This window comes from Mustela putorius, unplaced genomic scaffold, assembly GCF_011764305.1.
Source record: "Mustela putorius furo isolate JIRA1106 unplaced genomic scaffold, ASM1176430v1.1 tig00003923_pilon_pilon_pilon, whole genome shotgun sequence".
In the NCBI taxonomy this organism is placed as follows: Eukaryota; Metazoa; Chordata; class Mammalia; order Carnivora; family Mustelidae; genus Mustela; species Mustela putorius.
In genome coordinates, this window is record NW_025422068.1 from 5144179 (window position 1) to 5164475 (window position 20297).

The window sequence follows — 20297 nt, forward strand, 5'->3', positions numbered from 1 at the left end:
TGCAATATTGGTGGGAATGTAAACTGGTACAGCCACTGTGGAAAATGGTACAAAGTTCCCTCAGAAAGTTAAAAACAGAAATGCTCTATGATCCTATCCAAGAATTATTTTACTGGAATGAAAATACTGATCTGAAAAGATATATAAACCCATGTTTACTGCAATGTTACAATAGCCAAGATACAGAAGCAACTCAGGTGTCCATCTACAGACAAATGGATCAAGAAGAGTAATACAATGGAATATTACTCACCCATAAAAAAGAACAAGACCATGCCATTTGCAACAACATGAATGGACCTGAAGGGTATAATGCTAAGTGGAATGAGTCAGAGAAAGACAAATACTGTATGACTTCACTCGTATGTGGCATTTAAAAAAAATAATGCCAACAAAGAAAAAAAGAAGGACTAACCAAGACTCTTAAATGCAGTGAACAAACTGGTGGTTGCCAGTTTGACCTGAGCCGAAGGCAGTGGCTTAACCCACTGAGCCCAACATCACTTTGATGTTGGTCAAAGAAAGATGGTTCTAGATCTCTCTCTTGAGGCAAGAGGAAAAATACCAAAATTACAGTATTGGGACTAGACCAAAATGAAAAGGGGGATTGGGTGAAATAAAGGAGATGAAGGATGCAGATCTCATGATGAACACAGCATGATGTAGAGAATTGTTGAACCATTGTATTATATGCCTGAAACTAATGGAACACTGTATGTTAATGATACTTCATTAAGAAATACCAAAGTAAAAGAAGGATTTCTTAATAGGTGAGGTAGAAACTCTTCCGTCTTCTAAAAATTCAAACCTCAGTAATAACTGATTTATTCTCTTTCAAATTACATTTTCCATGTCTCAGCCCACATCATAGGCAGACACATATGGAAAGACCATGGGAACATTTGTAATATTTTCCTTAGGCAGCATTGTTCTTACTGAAACCATTTAAAAATGCACAGGGATAAGGTAAGACAGTTTTACAGTCTAATTAACTCGGCTATTAATGTAGTAATTTTGAATTACGGTTCTTTGACAAAGTAAGGTGAGTGTCTCAAAAATTATTGAATAACATCTTCAAGAGAAAACCACTACAAGAGATACCCTCTTAATCAAGTCCCTCACTCCAACCAATTATACCAGGGGATGGGGGGAGGAGGACATATGTGTACATACAGCGGAGCATAGGATATAGGATATATATATATAGTGACTTTAAGAACACAGCAAGATCATGGGCACTTAGCAAATAATCTGAAATGCCACCTCAGTAGATCACAGGGTTGGTGGACTAGCTGGCCATGAATAACGGTCAGCAAGAAATTCAGAACAAAAAATAACATCTCCTTTTTAATGTAAGAATGTATAATCACCCTTTAGCGTATCATTTTTCTTGAATGCTAAAAAGCTTTAAAAATTGGAGGAAGCAATCTATCAACCAATTAGTTGAATTTTTTCCCTTTATTATGACTTCTGAAGATATGTAAATTGTCTTAAAAGTGATGGAAGACAAATCTTAAAAGAATAAATAGAGAGATTTGAGCTGATCAGACAAATGTAATAATAGCAGAGAGAATGCATTCAAATATTAGGAGCTTTAAAAAAAAAAAAAAACTTTCTTCCTTCAAGAGAGCAATAAATAAAGCTGTAATTTCACACATTGTCCTGGGTCTTAATTAATTAATAGAAGTTATTTTTCATTAAGAAGGCTCAATGCTTCTTCCACTTTCCCACAGTCTTGTTAATTATCAGGGCTACTTCGGAATGTGTAGGTGGGGAGCAGGGGAGTGTGTGGGTGTGTTTTCCTTTTTATTTAGTCACATAACTAGACTTACTCTGCTTTTAGAGAAATTCTGTTCCTTATACAACATCTTATCTTGGGGCGCCTGGGTGGCTCAGTCATTAAGCATCTGTCTTTGGCTCAGGTCATGATCCCAGGGTCCTGGGATAGAGCCCCACACTGGGCTCCCTGCTTCAGCAGGGAGCCTGCTTCTCCCTTTCCCACTACCCCTGCTTGTGTTCCCTCTCTGGCTATCTCCCTCTGCCAAGTAAATAAATAAAATCTTAAGGAAAAAAAAAAAAAAGCTTGTCATTACTGATTCCTTATTATTTTAATTTGGGTCAGTGGGCCATGAGCAATTAATTAGTTTTGCAATTGACTCAATATTTTTAAAATTTCACTTGACATTTTGTGTCCCTTGAAATAAAACTAAAATTGGAAACAAAGCAAAGAAATAAAGGCATGACATGCCTAATTATAAGCTTAAAAAGACAGCAACTCAGAAAAAAAAAAAAAATCCGTATAGGGTTTCTGCCTGTATCAGCTATGCAAATGAATACCATGACAGTTTTAACTGGGTCACAAGTAACATTAATGGGAAAAAAAGTGAAAAAAAATTCAAAGCTTAGCTTGGAACTCCAAACATTATCTATGATACTAATTACAGAACATAAATACTTTCATCTTTTAAAAAAAAATCAGTTTTTTCCCAAGTGAAACAAACCTGAACCAAATAAAAATTTATATTCAATGCCAACCAAACAATTCATTCTCAGCTGTACACTGTGAAGATTTATACATTGGAGGAGGTCTTCTTCCATTTGGCCTCACATGAGAATTATAATTTCTGTGCTTCTAAACATGGGCATGATAAATTAATTTAAAAGTCTTCCCTGAAAATTAAACAGAAGCATTTGGTACAGATGACAAGATACATGAAAAGAATAATATGTGAGCCCTCCATTTTCTGCTCTCTCCAATCTGGATGTTACATGTAGCCATCTAAAGAACAACACTATTTTTTTGTCCTGTTTTTTTTTTTTTTTAAGTTTTTTTTTTTTTTTTTTTTTTAAGACTGTATTTATTTTTTTGAGAGAGAGAGAGAGAGAGCGTAAGAGGAGAGAGTTCAGCTGGAGAAGCAGACTCCCCGCCAAAAAGGAAGCCCAATGTGGGACTTGATCCTGGGACTCCAGGATCATGACCAGAGATGAAGGCAGTGGTTTAACCAGCTGAGCCACCCAGGTGCCCCTGTCCTTTCTGTTTTTAATAAACAAGTAAATAACGATTTTCCTGTAACATGTGAAAAAGCATCTGTACATTCTGAAAAGACATATTTCTGCCCCTGCAGGGCTCTGTTAGGGGCTTATACCATGTTCCCCTCAAATTCACATGCTGATGTCCTAACCCTTAGTATATCACAAAGAGGCCATATTTGTAAAGAGCATTTTTAAGGGGGCGCCTGAGTGGCTCAGTGGGTTAAGCCTCTGCCTCCAGCTCAGGTCATGATCCCATGGTCCTGGGATCAAGCCCCACATCAGGCTTTCTGCTCAGTGGGGAGCCTTCTTCCCCTCCCCCTCTATCTCTGGCTTCCTCTGCCTACTTGTGATCTCTGTCAAATAAATAAATAAAATCTTTAAAAAAAAAGAGCGTTTTTAATAAGGCACTAATTAAATTGAGATGAGCTCATGTGCACAGGGCAAAGACCACATGGAGAGACAGGGAGGAAAAGACAACCATCTACAAGCAAAAGAGATGGTTCAGAAGAAATAAGCAATCTATTGGAGCATCCCATTACAAGGCCTTAACTCTCCACCCACCTTGTAATTCTGTGCTGTGACCCTACTGCCAATCTGGGGTACGTCTGCAAGAAGAGACTGGAGCAAGTTTCTTGTCAAAGAAGTGTGGCAAAAGTGTGGCATCCTGAGGGGTATTCAGGAAGATCCAAACTTCCTGTGGGACAGAAGAATGCACTCCCTTTGATTATTTTCCTCATATTATTTTCCTCATATTATAAGTCTCTGAGATAACCCGATATTTTTAAAGTACAATTTCCCTGAGTACATGGTTCCCACTCAGAACCCGAATTTTTGCAGTAAACTTGAGTATCATCACACTCAGAACTTAGGACAATATTTAGCTTAGGACGTGTTACATTTCTTTCTTTTTTTTTTTTTTAATTTATCTATTTATTTGAGAGAGAGAGAGAGATGGGTGGGGGGAGGAGGAGAGGGAGAGGGACCAGCAGACTCCGTGCTGTGTGTGGAGTCCCATGTGGGGCTCAACACACCACCCCAAGATCATGACCCAAGCCAAAACAAAGTGTTGACCGCTCAACTGACCTAATCACCCATATGCCCAAGGAAGTGCTACATTTCATCTTTGTTTCCTGGTTGATACTTAAAAGAAGATTATAATTTTATAAAACTTTATCATGATCTATTTTTAATTATGACAAAAACTATTTTGCAGCTAATCAAAAATGTTTCACTGGGGGAGCCCGGGTGCTAGTTGGTTAAGCAAGTGACCTTGCTTCAGCTAAGTTCATAATCTCAAGGTCATGAGATGGAGCCCTGCATCAGGCTCCGTGCTCAGCAGGGAGTCTGCTGGAGATTCTCTCTCCTTCTCCCCCTGCCCCTCCTGCTCGTGCTCTCTCTCTCTCTCTCTAAACAAATAAATCTTTAAAAAAAAAAATGCATCAATGGAGGAGTGTCCAAGCACTTGAGTAGTAATGGATGGTGAGTGTCCAGCATGGAAGGGGACATCAAAAAAAAAAAAAAGAAGAAGAAGAAGAAGAAAGTCAACAGGTACCAGAATATTTTTTTTAACATACCACTGAAGACCTGTAGAAGGTGAGTTTAGAGACTGTGTCAATAATAATTCTGTGATACTCAATATGAGGACAAAGGAAATGAGCTTTAAAAATGTCTTTGCTTGGCTCACAGTAAACCTGGGCCATTTGTCTTGTGTCCACAAGACAGTGCGGTCAGTAGGACACAGGCAAAACTTGCCACTTGAGAACTTAGAAGAACAAATGGGAAGGCTGAAATTGACAAGGCTGTAACTCACAAGTATCCAAACCCTGCCCTCAGATTCTCTTGGGCAGCTCCCACAGGGGCTCTAGCTGGGAAGTCAATTGAATTTCAGTTGTATGAAAGGAGCTTTTGGTCTACTGGGAGCAACTATTCTCTGATAAAACATGGACAAGGAGTTTTTGGTAATAATCAGACACTAAAAGTAACCATCTGGGTAAAAATACAATTATTTCCCCCTTACAACCAGCCTTAGACCCAGGAGCACACATACCAAAGTAACTAAACTAAAACTGAGTTTTTAGCCTCCAGTTCCTATTAATTAGACGCCACACACCCTGCATGTGGGCCTCACTTATTGTTTCCATCAACGATGGGAATCTTACAGCGACAGTGCACTCACTCTGTGAGAGCGTGAGCCCTCGGGCCCTTGCCACCCAGGAGAAAGGGAAGTACATGTAGAAGAGACCATGACTGCAAAATGAATTATTAAGAGGTCAATCCCAAATAACCATCACATTCAAAACAGCTTCTTTAACTCTGTGACCACTTCTGACCACAGTTACATCATATAGGAATTTAAATATCATATAACATTCCTATAGGTCATAGAGGAATTTTTAAAAATAAAGGGGGTGATGGTGACCTCATCACTGAGTTTGTCTATCAGATAGTATTTATGATAACCCACCATTTCCACATTTTTATGTTACACAAGCTCTGGGAAAATATGATCAGAGTAGAAGAAATAATCTTGGAGTTTAAATCTGAATGCGAAACACAAAGTAAATCATAAACACATATTTCCTTCCCTACACGCTGTCAGAATTCTGGAACAAAGGGAAATGGGTGTCAGAGTGTGAATCTGGACAGGTCTGGGGCGAGATGAACTTTGATCGAACATATCGTAAAAAGCAGGACGTAAGTCAGAAGGAAGAAAGCCAACTGAAATCCTGGAAAACAAATTTGAATGGAGAAGAAATAGCTCAATGTTATTGGTAATTTAACCAGTGAATTTTCTCAAAACAAAACATCCTCCAGGAGATGCCAGGGTGGCTCAGTCAGTTATGTGTCTGCCTTCAGCTCAGGTCATGATATGGGATCAAGTCCTACATCCGGCTCCCAGCTGAGCAGGAAGCCTGCTTCTCCCTCTGTCTGCTGCTCCCTCTACTTGCATTCTTTCTGTGTGTCTTAAATAAATAAATAAAATCTTTTTTTTTTTTTTGAAGATTTTATCTATTTATTTGACAGACAGAGATCACAAGTAGGCAGAGAGGCAGGCAGAGAGAGAGGGAGGGAAGTAGGCTCCCTGTTGAGCAGAGAGCCCGATGTGGGGCTCGATCCCAGAACCCTGGGATCATGACCTGAGCTGAAAGCAGAGGCTTTAACCCAATGAGCCACACAGGCGCCCCAATAAATAAAATCTTAAAAAAAAAATCTTCCTCAGGTGCATGAAAAGAAATAAAAATATGGAAATCATTATTGTTCAGGCTGTTCTTGAGTACATAATGGAATGTTTGGGATTGACAAGGACAACAATGGAAGTCCATCCATGATTTCTTAAAATCAAGTAAATAAAGCTTTTTTTTTTAATAGAATAAAGTTTTTTTTAACAAGTTTTTTTTAACAGAATAAAACCATATATGAATGAATAAAATATTTCACTTAGTTCACATCACTTTGAATTCTTTTTATGATCATCTGTGCACTCTACCATGTAAATCTTCATTTTCAAATCTTGTTCTGTTAGCACAGTTGAGCCCAAATCATCAGAATCTTGAATCTGGGCATGGCCACGTTCTCCTACAGTAGTCTGCTTCAGATATGCATTCTGCATGTACTTTGTTTTGCCTGGTCTCAAATGTTTGTCCCATAATGAGCCAAATATACAGAACATCCTCAATAATTAGTTGTTATAATAAAACTGTCAACAGTGATACCCAGCTGGTGAATATCTGCTTTGGTGAATTATCTGTGGACCAAAAAACTATCCACTTACTACAAACACTGGAGCTGATTAAACCCTCCCCCCAAAATGGATTAGACAGTCATACGTGCAAGTACTTTGCATCGAGCTAGAGATTGCGTTTGGCAGGACCTCTGAATTCAAAATGAATTTAAAGTGATGAAGCTTTTGACATTCTTAATGAAATTTTATGTTGCGGCTTCCGGTACTTAAACTGCAGAAAATTTGCAGAGAATTTCCTTTTAGGAGAAAAGGAAGAGAAGGCAAATGAAGGAAGGAGGAAGTCGTAACCGAAAGATGTATTTGAAACTCGGAGGAGTACACAGAACATCTCCAGAATAGAGAAAAAAGGGTTTGTTACTGTCTCCGCCAACCCCGGAGCTATCCTTTGTCAATAATAGTTGTGGTTATGGTAAATTCTCTCAGTCATGGCCCTCTAGGTACACTGGGGAAGAAAAGCCAACAAAATATCTTAAGCCAAGTTCTGTGAAGGAAAGGACGTTTTTTCATTAAAAAAAAAGATCAAAGGCAAAGAAAGATAAGCAGTATCTGAATCTTATTGAAGCCTACATCAAGTTTGAAATTGACACATAAAACTCTACAATGAGGATTTCATGATGAATAATCAAGGAAAGAAAAGTAAATGAGCACTTCTGTTAGTGATATACATATAGAAGGGAAAGATAATCTAGGAAAACCACCTTTGAAATAGTTTTACTGAAAGTAGAATCATTATTTCCTAATTCTAACCTTTTACCCAGACCACTGGGTTCCAAATTTAAATGATCTCTACTTTCTCTGAATAACTGTAGTACTTATAGTAGCCTCTCAATACTGGTGATAAGAGAAAGTGATTCCATAATGCTCGAATGAATTCATTAATTTTAATATCTAAAATATTTGTATTTCACATGTCAGTACTATGAAGTATTCCAGAAAATATCAGCCTACGTTCAGAAGCAGTATCTTCAGAAATGTTTCATCATTTTAATTTCTTTTTTTTTTTAAGATTTTATTTCTTTATTTGACAGAGAGAGCGCGAGAGCACAAGTAGGCAGAGCAGCAGGCAGAGGAGGAGGGAAAAGCAGACTCTCCACTGAGCCGGGAGCCTGACGCAGGGCTCAGTCCCAGGACTCTGGGATCACAACCTGAGCTGAAGGCAGACACTTAATCAACTGAGCCACCCAGGCACCCCCAAATTTTAAATTTCTCTATTTTATACTCAGGATTTTGTTCAGTCCTCAATTCAAGCTTCTGTTTCAAAGTCCTGCCTTGGAGTCAGGTAAGTAACTTTCAGGTTTTCTAACAAGGTTTCCAGGATTAAAGACATCCACTATGAACAGTTTTAAAAAGCCAACTGATGCATGAAGAAAAAACTTTTCTGAAAAAGACCTTTGCTTTTGTTTAGTTATACATGCATTAACTATGTCACCAGAAACATCTGCCTTGAAAAAGTTCGTAGGAATAACAAAACCTGAAATAAGATAAAAACACTTTCAGAAGTAATGTTCGCTCCTCTAAGTGCCATTTATTATCTCGAGAAATTTCCGACATGGTTTGGTGAGAGTTAATTGTTGGATCCTATTTAGTACAAAGGGAGTGGAAGAAAAAGGCATCTAATTGATGCATTAGTAGTCCTCCCCACCTCCAAAAGTTGCAGGAGGCACTTTTTAACAGCCATCATTTTCTTTATAGGGGATCTGCTCGGAGCAAAATGTAAGAGTCGCTGTTTGTTCTATCTTAAATTTATTTAGCAAAAGCCATTATCATCCATCCCAAGCTCACACCTTTACAGAGTAAGAGATGTAGAAAGCAATGGTGTTTTGAATAAGCAGCTCCTATTTTATTAAGTGTTTTTGGTTTTGCCTGGAGACCTTCTCGACTTGAGTAGGTTCTTTCTCTGAGGTGCACAAATGGCCCTTCTATATTCATCAGTATACACTGTTCATGCACAGGGATAGAGAAATCAATGGGTTCTTTATTTTTTCCTTTCCTGAATAATCTTCCTTTGGGGTTTGATCCTAATAATTAGTTTTGGGGAAAACTGAATGAATAGAATTACAGTACTACTTTCTGTGATTCTGTGGAGAGAAAATACGTCAACTTTTCTAGCATAAATATCTACCTCTAAAATTTTATGCAACCATTGTAAAAATGACCCCTGGGCTGGATCTAATGTTCTATCTCGCATTTCTTTCCTTTTTTTCCGCCCCTCCTTTTACACCTTGGGAAAAAATGGGAATGTTTTCTCAAGAAAAATTTCTTTTGCATTGCTAAGTATGGTAAATGGAAAATGACAGTCTGTTAAATGAGAAAGAAACTTGTATCAAGGTTAATTGTATTTTTAAGTAACATGTGAAAAGCTGCTGGCCCTGAAGGAGTTTTTTTTTCCTCTAATATAATACCAAACAAATGAAAAATACTGTGAATATAAAAGCTGGCCTTTGAAAACAGGACGACATCCTTGGGAAAGTGCTCTGATGCCCCAGGTTCTAGAATGTTCTGAGGGAAAATTTGGGAGTTGGATATGACATAAGAGCTCCTTCCTACTTATCGTTTACTCCCCCTAATTTTCCCATCCAGAGTTTGCCAAAATTAGCATGGGCTTTCTGGGAAAAAAGTCTTTGCGGTATAGTTCAAACTCTGGTCTATCCAGAAATTAAAGAAGTTGAATAACCACTCTGATTCCGACTCCTCTTCTAAAAAGGCAGTGATGTAGAAGGACTTTATAAAGACTGTTATTACAGGAAAACATCTTTAAATATTTACCTAATAAAAAATAGAAAAAAATTACACTGTATACACATGTCTGGGGATGCTCAATCTTAAATATTCCTACAAATTACCAAAATAGTACTGGCCAGCCCCATTCAATGATCCTTTCTTTATGATTCATTCCTTTGAGCAATACTGACTATCCAGTACCTACCAGAATACACGATACAGTCACAAAAATAAACTAATTCCCATCTTTCCTTGAGCTTCCAGCTTCACAGAAAAAGCAGGTAATAATTAATTACCACAAAATTGGATTAATATTATGATAGGGAACAACATTTCCCTGGGGTTGCATCAACTATGTAGTATTCAAGGAGTCTAGTATCTTCCAGTAAAAGTGAATAATGAAATATTCACCTATGCTGATAAACTTTTGTGGAAAATTAGGAAATTCACAGAACAAATAATAACCCCATAGCTTCTCCCCACATACACCTAATCTCACTGACAATTACCATGGAAAAGATCTAAAACCCAGGGAAACCTCCTCACTTTATTTATGTTTTAGTCACCTCTTAGACATTATCTACTCAACTATACACTAAAGAGATCAAGTGTGTCCTTGTAAGAAAAACAAAGTGAGGTTCCATAAAAAAAATTCCAGAATCATTAACATTAACCCTTCTTCTTAACCCTTAACCTTAATACCTGACCTTAATTTCCAGCATGCTTTCTTCAGTTAGAAGGATTTGTTTTGCTTTTGTTCAGTTTCTTTTTTTTAAACCAAGAGTAGTGTTATAAATGGCAAACAAAACATATTGAGTTGTTTAATTGCATTTTGTATCCAAGCTTTTCATATTTTATCCAAATATAAATTTCTCCTTATGCCTCATTCATTCCCACTGTCTTTATTGTCTCTAAAGATTTATGGCCTCAAGCAATTTCAAATCAATGACCCCTCAAAAATGCACAGAATGGACACCATTATCATACTCTCAAGGGAGCAAAAACTGTATATCAACAAACTAAGCTTTGCCATTCAAGGCTATCACTGACTTTTTGTGTTACACCTAAAAAAAGAAAAAGGGGGGGGGGTCCAGATGTATCCAGGCCATGTGCTGTTATGATTGTCATTGTTTTCTCTTTTCTCCATGATCTGTGGAAGGTTGCGCAGGAGACTGCGGTAATGTGAAATCAGCAGCAAAATTTGGTAAGAGTAGAAACACTAATGGAAGCATCCTTCATGTGTCTGAGATCAGTTGCAAAGCAAGTGCCCAGGTAAGGACAGAAAGGTAAATGCACTAGGCCTTGTGTTTTCATTAAATCAGGTACTTGTGGGGCACCTGGGTGGCTCAGTGGGTTAAGCCTCTGCCTTCGGCTCAGGTCCTGATCTCAGGGTCCTGGGATCGAGTTCCGCATCGGGCTCTCTGCTCAGCAGGGAGCCTGCTTCCCTCTCTCTCTCTCTCTGCCTGCCTGCCTCTCTGTCTACTGTGATCTCTCTCTATCAAATAAATAAATAAAATCTTTAAAAAAAAATCGGGTACTTGCTAGTCAAACCTCTTTTGGTTGAGAAAATGGCTCACCTTTAAAAGGCAATTGTGGTAATGCTTATAAGCTTCAGCATTGTTTTGCACTCCCCCTTGATCCCACAAACTTTCTGGCACATGAAAGTCAAGGGGAGAAACAGGATGATAGACAAACTTATTGTTTTTCTAAAAGTCGCAGGAGCATGAGAAAAAAAAAAAAAAAAAGAACTTCCAAGTAAAACCTGAGGGTAAACCTAGTTTTCTTTTAGTCATGTTCTGTTCTTGCCTTTGTGTTTACCACATGTTCGCAAATAAATGATTCCAATTTTCAGTCGGAATTCAAATCTCAAGTTTCCCACTCAGTGAGAAATGAAACATACAGAAAGGTACAGGAGAAGGATGTATCCAACTTTTTCTGGTACAAAATGTTCCCTTGGAAACGGAATTGAATTATTGGTGCATTCTCAACCAGAATTACACAGAATTTTGAATAGGAAGGGTCCAACTTTCGCCAATATCAAGATGACCTCAGAAATGCATTGTTTTTTCTGTCTACAAAATAGAATTTGCTCGACATTATGAGGAGTAACAAAAAAATAATAATAATAATCTTTTATATGCAAATTACTTACCTTTACTGAACAATTATCAGTAATTTCAACTGAACCACTACTACCTATCTCCAAGAAACTCAGCACCCATTTGATCTTTAGAACACAAAGATAAGGGCGCCTGGGTGGCTCAGTGGGTTAAGCCTCTGCCTTTGGCTCAGATAATGGTCTCAGGGCCCTGGAATCGAGCCCCGCATTGGGCTCCTGACTCAGCAGGGAGCCTGCTTCCCTCACCCCCTATGTCTGCCTCTCTGTCTTTTTGTGATCTCTCTTTCTCTGTTAAATAAATAAAATCTTTAAAAAAAAAAAAAAACAAAAAAGAACACAAAGATAATATGGACAAGCTCAATGAGTTCTTGGTGTAGTGGGAGAGAGAAATGGATTACCAAACTACCATACTGATGAAGAACATACAAACGCAATATGTCTTCCATAATGAGCAATTTTAAGTAAGACTTTTTGTTCATTTGGAAGATAGATCTGTCAACAACTATGATGGTGATAATTTTATAATCACACTCCCTGTGTCCCAGGGCAGTGGTGGCTAGGAATTGGCCTCAGAGAGCAGAGCAGGGTAGTTGACTCTGATGGTTAGATTAGGCTGATGGGAGAACCCAGACAGGGAGGCAGCCCAATGAGTAGGCATGGGTAAGAGAGCATCTGAAGTCTCCTGAGAAAGATTTTTGGGACTTCTTCCTCCAGTATGACTGACAATAATGCAATGTGAACTGTCTTAAGCAGTTTAGTTGCCATTTACTGAGGACATAGGATTTACTGGATTGCCTAAGTGAAAAGGGCAGGCAAGACCATGCTCATGACGCCCTCCATAGGTTCTCATGGACCCATTTCTCACTTTCCTCCGGGATTTACATTCCTTTGTGTTGGCTCCTTTAAGAGGCAAGTTGAGGTTAGTGGCAATGATGGGCTACCACATTTCTGAATTTATAATCTCTTAGTTTAATAATCTAAGCAGAAAGAGAAAATTTTTTCTTTAAATCATCTGGCAATTACAAATTGATAAGCCAAAGCACTCTCTGTGACAGCCACCCCCCCCTCCACCCCCTGAACAAATCTGTGTGTATCCATTAGGAATTACATTCAGCTGTTATAATGATAATGATTGGAAAAAGTCTGAGGCTTATTTCTCCCTCACATCAAAGACCAAAGACATGCAGGCCAGCCCCAGTTACACCAACTCTCTGAGGACTAGAGAGACAGACACAGAACTGTCACTATTTGTATTTGACAAAATTATCTGAACAGAAAACCCAACAGACTCTACAGAGAAATCATTCTTAGTCATGTAATTGGCAAGATTGCTGAATATAAAAGCGATAGTCATCAGTCGTATTCCTATACAAAACCACATGGAGTGATGAAATCTTCTTAAATAAAATATAAAATCTTATTAGGTTAAATTTATCATTTTTTCTAGCAAGAGAAGTGTAAGGCACTAGACTAAACATAAGTGATTTGACTAGTATTGAAAGAAAAATTACATAATTTTACCTTAATAAGTTTAAACATTAGGAGGATATACATGTTCATGGATAAAAAGATTCAACAGCATAAAGCTGTCAGTATGTCCTGAATTAAACTAAACTTAGATGGAGTTCCAATCAAAATCCCCAGCAGGGATTTTTTTTTTCTTTTTCAAGAAACATGAAAAGAAAACCATATATAGGAAAGCAAAGAGCCTGGAATTTTTTTTCAAGGAGACTGTCAAGAAAACTTACATGGGCAAATTCATAGGCAAGAATAGCTGAGCCACAAACCATGTGTCCTAGAAATATCAGGTGATTATGAAGATAAAGTGATTAAAAAACATGGTTATTGGCATAGAGATGGGGCAGTGGACCAATGAAATGGAAAATACATACAAGTAAATATGTAACGAATATATGGTGAAAATCATGGGCAAAAGAGACTATCAATAAAATATACTAGAAAAACTATTGGCTCATATAGAAAAAAATTAAATTCCATCCTTATCTTACATAAAAAAAAATTAAATCCAAATAAATAACAGGTCTGAATATGTGGTTAAAAACCAAACCAAACAACAACAAAAAACTTGTTTTGGAATGGAATGTCATTAATATAGGGAAGTATTTCTAAAGGTGATTTAAAGATCATAGTCACAGAGAAAAATGTTGATAAATTGGATACTACATGAAATTTTAATTCTTTTGTGCACTGAAAAGCTTTGCAACAATGTTAAAACTCCGTGAGTCCTGGAAGATGATTTGCAAGATGAGTAAATGTCAAGGGATTATGACCTACAATCTATAAAGACCTCTTTATATTCTGTAAGAAAAAGACAAATCATTCAACAGAAAAACTGACAACAGATATATATGGTCAATCCAGAGAATAAGAATAGATACATAAAAAAATTAGCACCAGTTTTCAAAGAAATGCATATCCGAAGCATTTAAAATGCCATTTTGTGCCCAAGAAATCATGAAATCTGTTAAAAATATAACAGTAAGAAACGCACATAAATGAGGAAACTCTTAAAAACACCAATAGAGTGCAAATTCCTGGGGTCAGTTTGGAGGATTATCAGGCAACGTCATGACAAGTGGTAGATGATTTAGAAATTTAATCCTGCATACCTATTCTAAAGAAATCCCAACACATGACACACATGAAAGTTTTGTATGATATGAGCAGAGTGCAGGAGCAGGAGAAGCAAAGCGAGAGGGACAGAAAATCCCAAACAGACTCTGTGCTGAGTGCAGAGGCTGACAAGAGGCTCGATCTCACAAACCTGAGATCATGACCTGAGCTGAAACCCAGACTCGGATGCTTAACTGATTGAGCCACCAAGGCACCCTCACACACAGTTTTATGCTACTCTAACAGTACTCTATTTATTAAGAAAATATATTAATTTGGTGGAAGTACAAGACTAAGGGGATGATGAGCACTGACTGAGAACAGCACTTATGTGTAGGTAGATAAAGTGGAACTGGGAAAAAAATACTTAGGACACTCAGCCCGGATTTGTAGTGTTTTTTTTTTTTTTTTATATTATTTCATCTGAATGGCTGTTAATAGATATCTGATTCATTACTATGAAGACAGTTTTACATCTAATAGACTTAAAAAGGTATCATGAACCAGTTACTGATTTTAAGAAAATTAAGTAGGGATGGGGTATCTAAGTAGATAACAGCAAAACACAGAGGGAATTATCTAAATCAGAGGTCTTCAAACTCTTAGGCCTAATCCAGCCCACCACATGTTTTACTTTTTTAAATAAAGTTTTATTGGAACACAATCATACTTACCTGTTTAAATATTGAGTATAGCTGCTTTGATGCTATAACAGCAGAGCTGAATATTTGTAAGAGATCCTATGACCGCCAAAGTCTAACATGGTCCTTTAAAGGGAAAGTTGGCCAATATTCTAAATTGGCAGACATATACTTTGCTTGGTATATAATAAAACATTTTAGTTTACTGTATACTTACTGTAAGGTAGGCAGTTTAAATATATCATCTTAATTATCACTATTTTAGAGAATATTAATATTACCCCAGATTACAGTTTGAAGAAATTGAGCTTTAGAGAATTTAAGGAAATAGCTCAATCTTTCTGAATAACAAGAGACAGAAAAATAAGTTTCCCCAGTTCCAGGTCACATACTGATTTAAACCCTTCAGAAAAGGCCAGAAATTGATTTCAGAGTTCTTTATTTTCAGAATACTCTTTTTTACTGTGTCTGAGTAGAGGACATTGGGTCAAAGATAGGAAGAGGTTTAGAAGATACAATACATAATGCAAGTCGAAGTTATAAAGAACCCTAAATGTTGTCCCAAATAATTAGGGGTAAAAGTTTCCCTCAGAAAAGAAATTCCATAGACGCATTCACAATGTACCCTTTTGTCATTTCTTACCCCAAAACCCTGTGTTAACTTAAAAAGCCAATGACATGACGCTACAGAACTCACCAGCTCTGCTGAAGATGTTTCACAGAAGTCACATGAAATCCATGAAAATCACAGACATATTTTGAGCTTTTTATAATGAGGTACAAGAGATTAAAAAAAATCTGCTCCTGATAGATTATAAATGGCTTAAGGATTGCCATCGTGTATATGTTGAGTAAATACTTGTATTGAGTATATATTGTTGAGTATATATACCATTCCTTGGACAATGAATTCATCATGTCATCAGATCTGTTCAACTAGCACATTGAAAAGTTCTATGCCTAAATCAAAGTGTCGTACCCTAGTGCAGAGAAAGTGGAAAGATAGACTGAGCCAAATTGAGGAGGCCTTGAGAAAATATCCCAACCACTCCGAGACAAACCAAAGAGCGAGAGAAGAGAAAGGTATAAAGGAAAAGATGAGAATGATGCAGTCTAGGCATGAGCTTAATTTAACTCTGGGCTCTGACACCCGAAGGCACTGGGGTAGGTGTCCTCAACTGGGGAGAGCCAGCAAAGGCAAAGGGAAGGAATCTATGAAATCCTCAAGATAGAAGAAATCGATGTGATAATACTGCTCAGGTTGAAGTAGATTTTTCTACACTTTTCGATTTGTGTTGTATTCTCATTTGTCCTGAGTATCTCCAGGGACTAATCCTTATTACATGCTAAGAAAATAGAAGACAAATAATCAAAGTTTCCAAGTGAAAGTTTCCCTCTCCCTCTCCCTCTCCTGTTCCCCCTGCCTCTGATCTCTCACTCAAGCTCTCTCTCTAAAATAAATATTCTTTTTAAAAATTCTTGCTATATGATTAGTCATCTATTCTTTCTTACGTATGTACAAGAAGTCACATTCGTAAGTCTCCAAAACAATTTCTTTAGAGCATTTAGGGAAGAATGCGTGGGGAAAGAAAATCTAGTCTGGGCAATGTGACTCTGAAGATGTTGGCTTTGGAAATTCTAGAATGTTCTATGTCGCTCCAGGAATTAGACACTGAGTACAGTGTGACTTATGCTCCTGGGTCATTAGGATATTGAGCTATTGCCATTTATTACACTATTTTTTTTTATTTTAAAAAACTCTACATAAACGAAAGGTCACGTAGCAATCAGTAGCTATAGAATCTTTTAAAGACTCACCTTACTTGACTGGGCATTGGCTTCTTTATCTGGAAAGTGAAGGGATTATAGATAACCTACATATGCAATCTTCTGTTTCTATGAACTGAAGGAGCCTGTTAGTAATGCAAATAGAGATCATTACAATTACAGAACCATGTAGAACTTCCATAATGTAAAATCACTTCAGCCTCGGCCCTCAGGGGGAACTACTGGTTTGTCATTTAAAGGCAATGGCACGCAGAGTATCCATATTTCAAAGCTTGGTTCCAAAGGGCTGTGGGCCAATGTTGTGTGAATGGGTGCTCCACGCACAAAAACCCCTTAAGGGATTATTTTAGAGCAATAGGAGATTTAAATAACATGTAGAAATAATATTACTTGAGGTGGAAAAGGACTGAGATGTGGGGGGAACAGAATAGCTGAGGTGGAATTAATTTAACTGTGGGCAGAATCTGCACGAGGCGTAAGGAGGGAGGGCACAGTAGGGCCCGTGACAAAGAATTCGTTCTCTCGAAAGGTGAAAGAGTTAGCCAAATGTATTTTCATGTCCTCTTTCCAAGAGAAAAGGGGTGAAATCAAATCCCAACACCTAAGCATTAAATGTATATTCTAGAAAATTATATTTATTCATAAAATCACCATGCTCTGTATTAGTCATTTTGAAGTCTACTTCATTCAGACCGCACTTTCTAGTTTAATAGTTAAATTTGCTTTTAAATGTTTTCCTTTTATTCTTTAAGAGTTGCTCAGGTTACGTTTCAGAAGAAGCAACCCAATTTTGCGGGTGGAGAAATCACCTAGTCATCACGAATTTCCAGCCTGGTGAACCAAGAGCGAAGGCTGGGGATGTCTCATTCCAGGCTGTATGTGAGACTGTGGGTCAGGACCTGTTGAGCCAGCCAGAGAACCGGCCATTAACAGACATCCGTGAGAACTCAAAGAGGGCATCCGGCCAAATAAGAAGCATTTCTTCCCTGCCACTGAGGAGACTCTTTCCAAGAGGGCATGTGCAAGGAGTTCTTTGAAACCAAAAAAGACAAAACAAAATTTCTATTGGCCACCTGACCGTTCTCAAATTCTGTAATTCTTCCTGAATTTCCTCTGCTTCGCTGCCAAATAAATGCTGTTTCGTACCCCAGATTCCCCTCCTATCCTTGCTGCCTGTCCTCCCGGGATGCCGGCCCTAGGGGTTACAGTCACAGGAGCTACTGCCTTCACACTCTCTCTGGGCACCGAAGAATAGAAGCTGGGATACAAGAAGAGAGGTACACGAAGACACTGACGTCAGGATCTTTAAATCCTCGTCCCTCTCCCCTCATCAAGGTTGACAGCGCTACCCAAAATGCTCTTCTTGATACCATTCCCTCCATGTTCTGGTAGATGCTTGCTTCCCTCAGGTCTAGGGTGGTAAACAGTTCCTCTGCTCTCTCTGGACCCCAATTCCCACACTCAGTGTGGTTTCCCCACCCCTATAACCACCCAAGCACCGCCTTTGTCAATAAACTCTCTGGAACTTTCCCAGTATGGGAGTGCCATGGTTTCCTGCTGCGGAACCTCATTTGAAATGTAGATAATAGCAACAACCCTCTCATAAGGTTGTGACGAGATTTCCATAGCCAACTATTGGTGGCCCAGTCTTCAGGTCATGCTCTATGGTCTCTAGGGAATCAGCTATGAGATGAGAGGAGACTGATGTGTTCATGTTTTCTTCAGGGAGAGGCAATCTCAATCAGCAAAAATGAGGGGCCAGGGGGTGGGAAACGGTCCCGGAAGGATGGGAAGTGACCGAGAGATGACGCGTCAACCTCACTGGCTACTTCCTGACAAGCTGCAAAGACACCTAGCCAATAGCTGGCAGGTCACCTCAGGCACAAAAAATCTCCTCACAAGCTGACCAGAAAAACTACATCTTAAGCAATCTGACAGAGAGAAGAAGGAAGGGATGCATTTTCTGAATGACCCTCTCTGGTTTTTCCCTTGGTCAAATTTGGTCTCAAAGAGTATTAACTCCCCAGGATTTCAGTTCATGCCATCAGCCGTGTCTGTGGCTGATTGGGAAGCCACGTTTCAGGCTCTCTGGTGTGGGTTTCATCCCATCCAGAAAGAGCAAATAAAGAGTCATCACGTCATTTTAGACAATAGTTGAAACTAAATACAGATACACACACACACACACACACACACACACACACAGTGGAAGAAAGAGGAGTCATCACAGCTCTGAGAAGGTACCTAAGCACTATCTGGTTCTTGGACAAGGCCATCATTCTCATCATTCTCATCATGCCCCATACCTTAGACACGCATCCTTGCTTTCCTGTCATTTGACCTTCCTTAGATTGCCTTTTGTCACAGTCCTAACACAAGGGGTGAATCCAGAAAAGATAGCAAAGCATGCAATCGATCCCACATTTGCTATGGCTAAGTGGAAAGAGAAGGTGGGAGGAGGCCTGAGCTGGGGCATCCCAGGAGAACTCTCTCTTCTGGGGATTTTGAACTGGGACAGAGGGAGAGTGATGTGAAAAGATGATGGAAGATACCTGGGAAATGACAGTAACTGCCTGAACTAAAACTCAGACAGAAAGCTAGGACAGTAAGACAGTGCTGTGAGGAATGGTAGAGATGCTTGTGCTCCCTCTAGGTTACATGCAAGGTATAATCTACTATGAGAAAGAAGAAGAGAGGTCACAAGTTTCCATATAGAGCAGCTCTGCAAACCATGCAAAGTGAAGCAAATTTTTAGTGAGAAGCAGAGACAAGAGGCCACCAGTTCCACAGGGAAATGGAGAAGATGGCCCTGGTTCCAGGTTTTCTGTGCCACCCAAATGTGTTCTGTTTTCTATGCTTGGATTTTTGTAAAACAATCATTGTCTCCCATGCAATAGTCAAGATTTTTTTTTTTTTTTTTAGATTTTTAAAGTGAGAGATTCTAGTCAAAACAAACATAAACAAAAATAACATATTAACTCATAAGCCTAGAAGGTCAGTAAAGAATGTGTCTTCAGGTAGGGTTTGATCCAGGAATTTAACAGTATCATCACGAAATCGATCTAATTTTCTTTTTCTCCTTGGTTCTCTTCTCCCTCTTTAGACCTCATTCTCTGTGGTATTTCTGTGCAATGTGGAAGCAGAGGTAATCTTTAATAATCTTCAGCAATACTGATCACTAGAGGAACAGCTAGCTCCATCACAAAGGGAATAGGAAAGCTCTAAATGGAAAAGATGCTGAGCAGATGAAGAAGGTAACAGATACCCACTACATTCCTTTATTCTGCTTTTGGGAATCAAATAATCTCAGGGATCTATCCTTCTTGTGCCTCTGACCCACTTAGTCCTTAGAAACAAACAAACAAACAAACAAACAAAAAATTGAAACACAGAGCATTTCTGAGCATCGAGTAATTGCCAAGTCCCCAGTGGATTTGAGGAACATGTTAATAAACAGAAAATTGAAATACAAGGTGGTCAGTATGGTAGGAAGGCACATAGAAGATACAGAAACATTAGCCAGGACTTTAAAATTTTCTCTAATTGCTTGGTTAAACTTGCTTTCAAATATGTTGTCAATACCAACTTAAAGTGTTTTCTGGATTGCATTTTGAGAAGA

General features: G+C 38.4%; 1 long non-coding RNA gene across 1 annotated transcript; it reads left to right on the forward strand.

The window, feature by feature from the left end:
- The first annotated feature begins 7947 nt into the window (after positions 1-7947).
- LOC123388883 lies at positions 7948-17873 on the forward strand. The gene is made up of 3 exons (XR_006603401.1): positions 7948-8054; positions 10656-10768; positions 17431-17873. It is a non-coding gene; the product is annotated as an uncharacterized LOC123388883 (long non-coding RNA).
- Positions 17874-20297: the final 2424 nt, after the last annotated feature.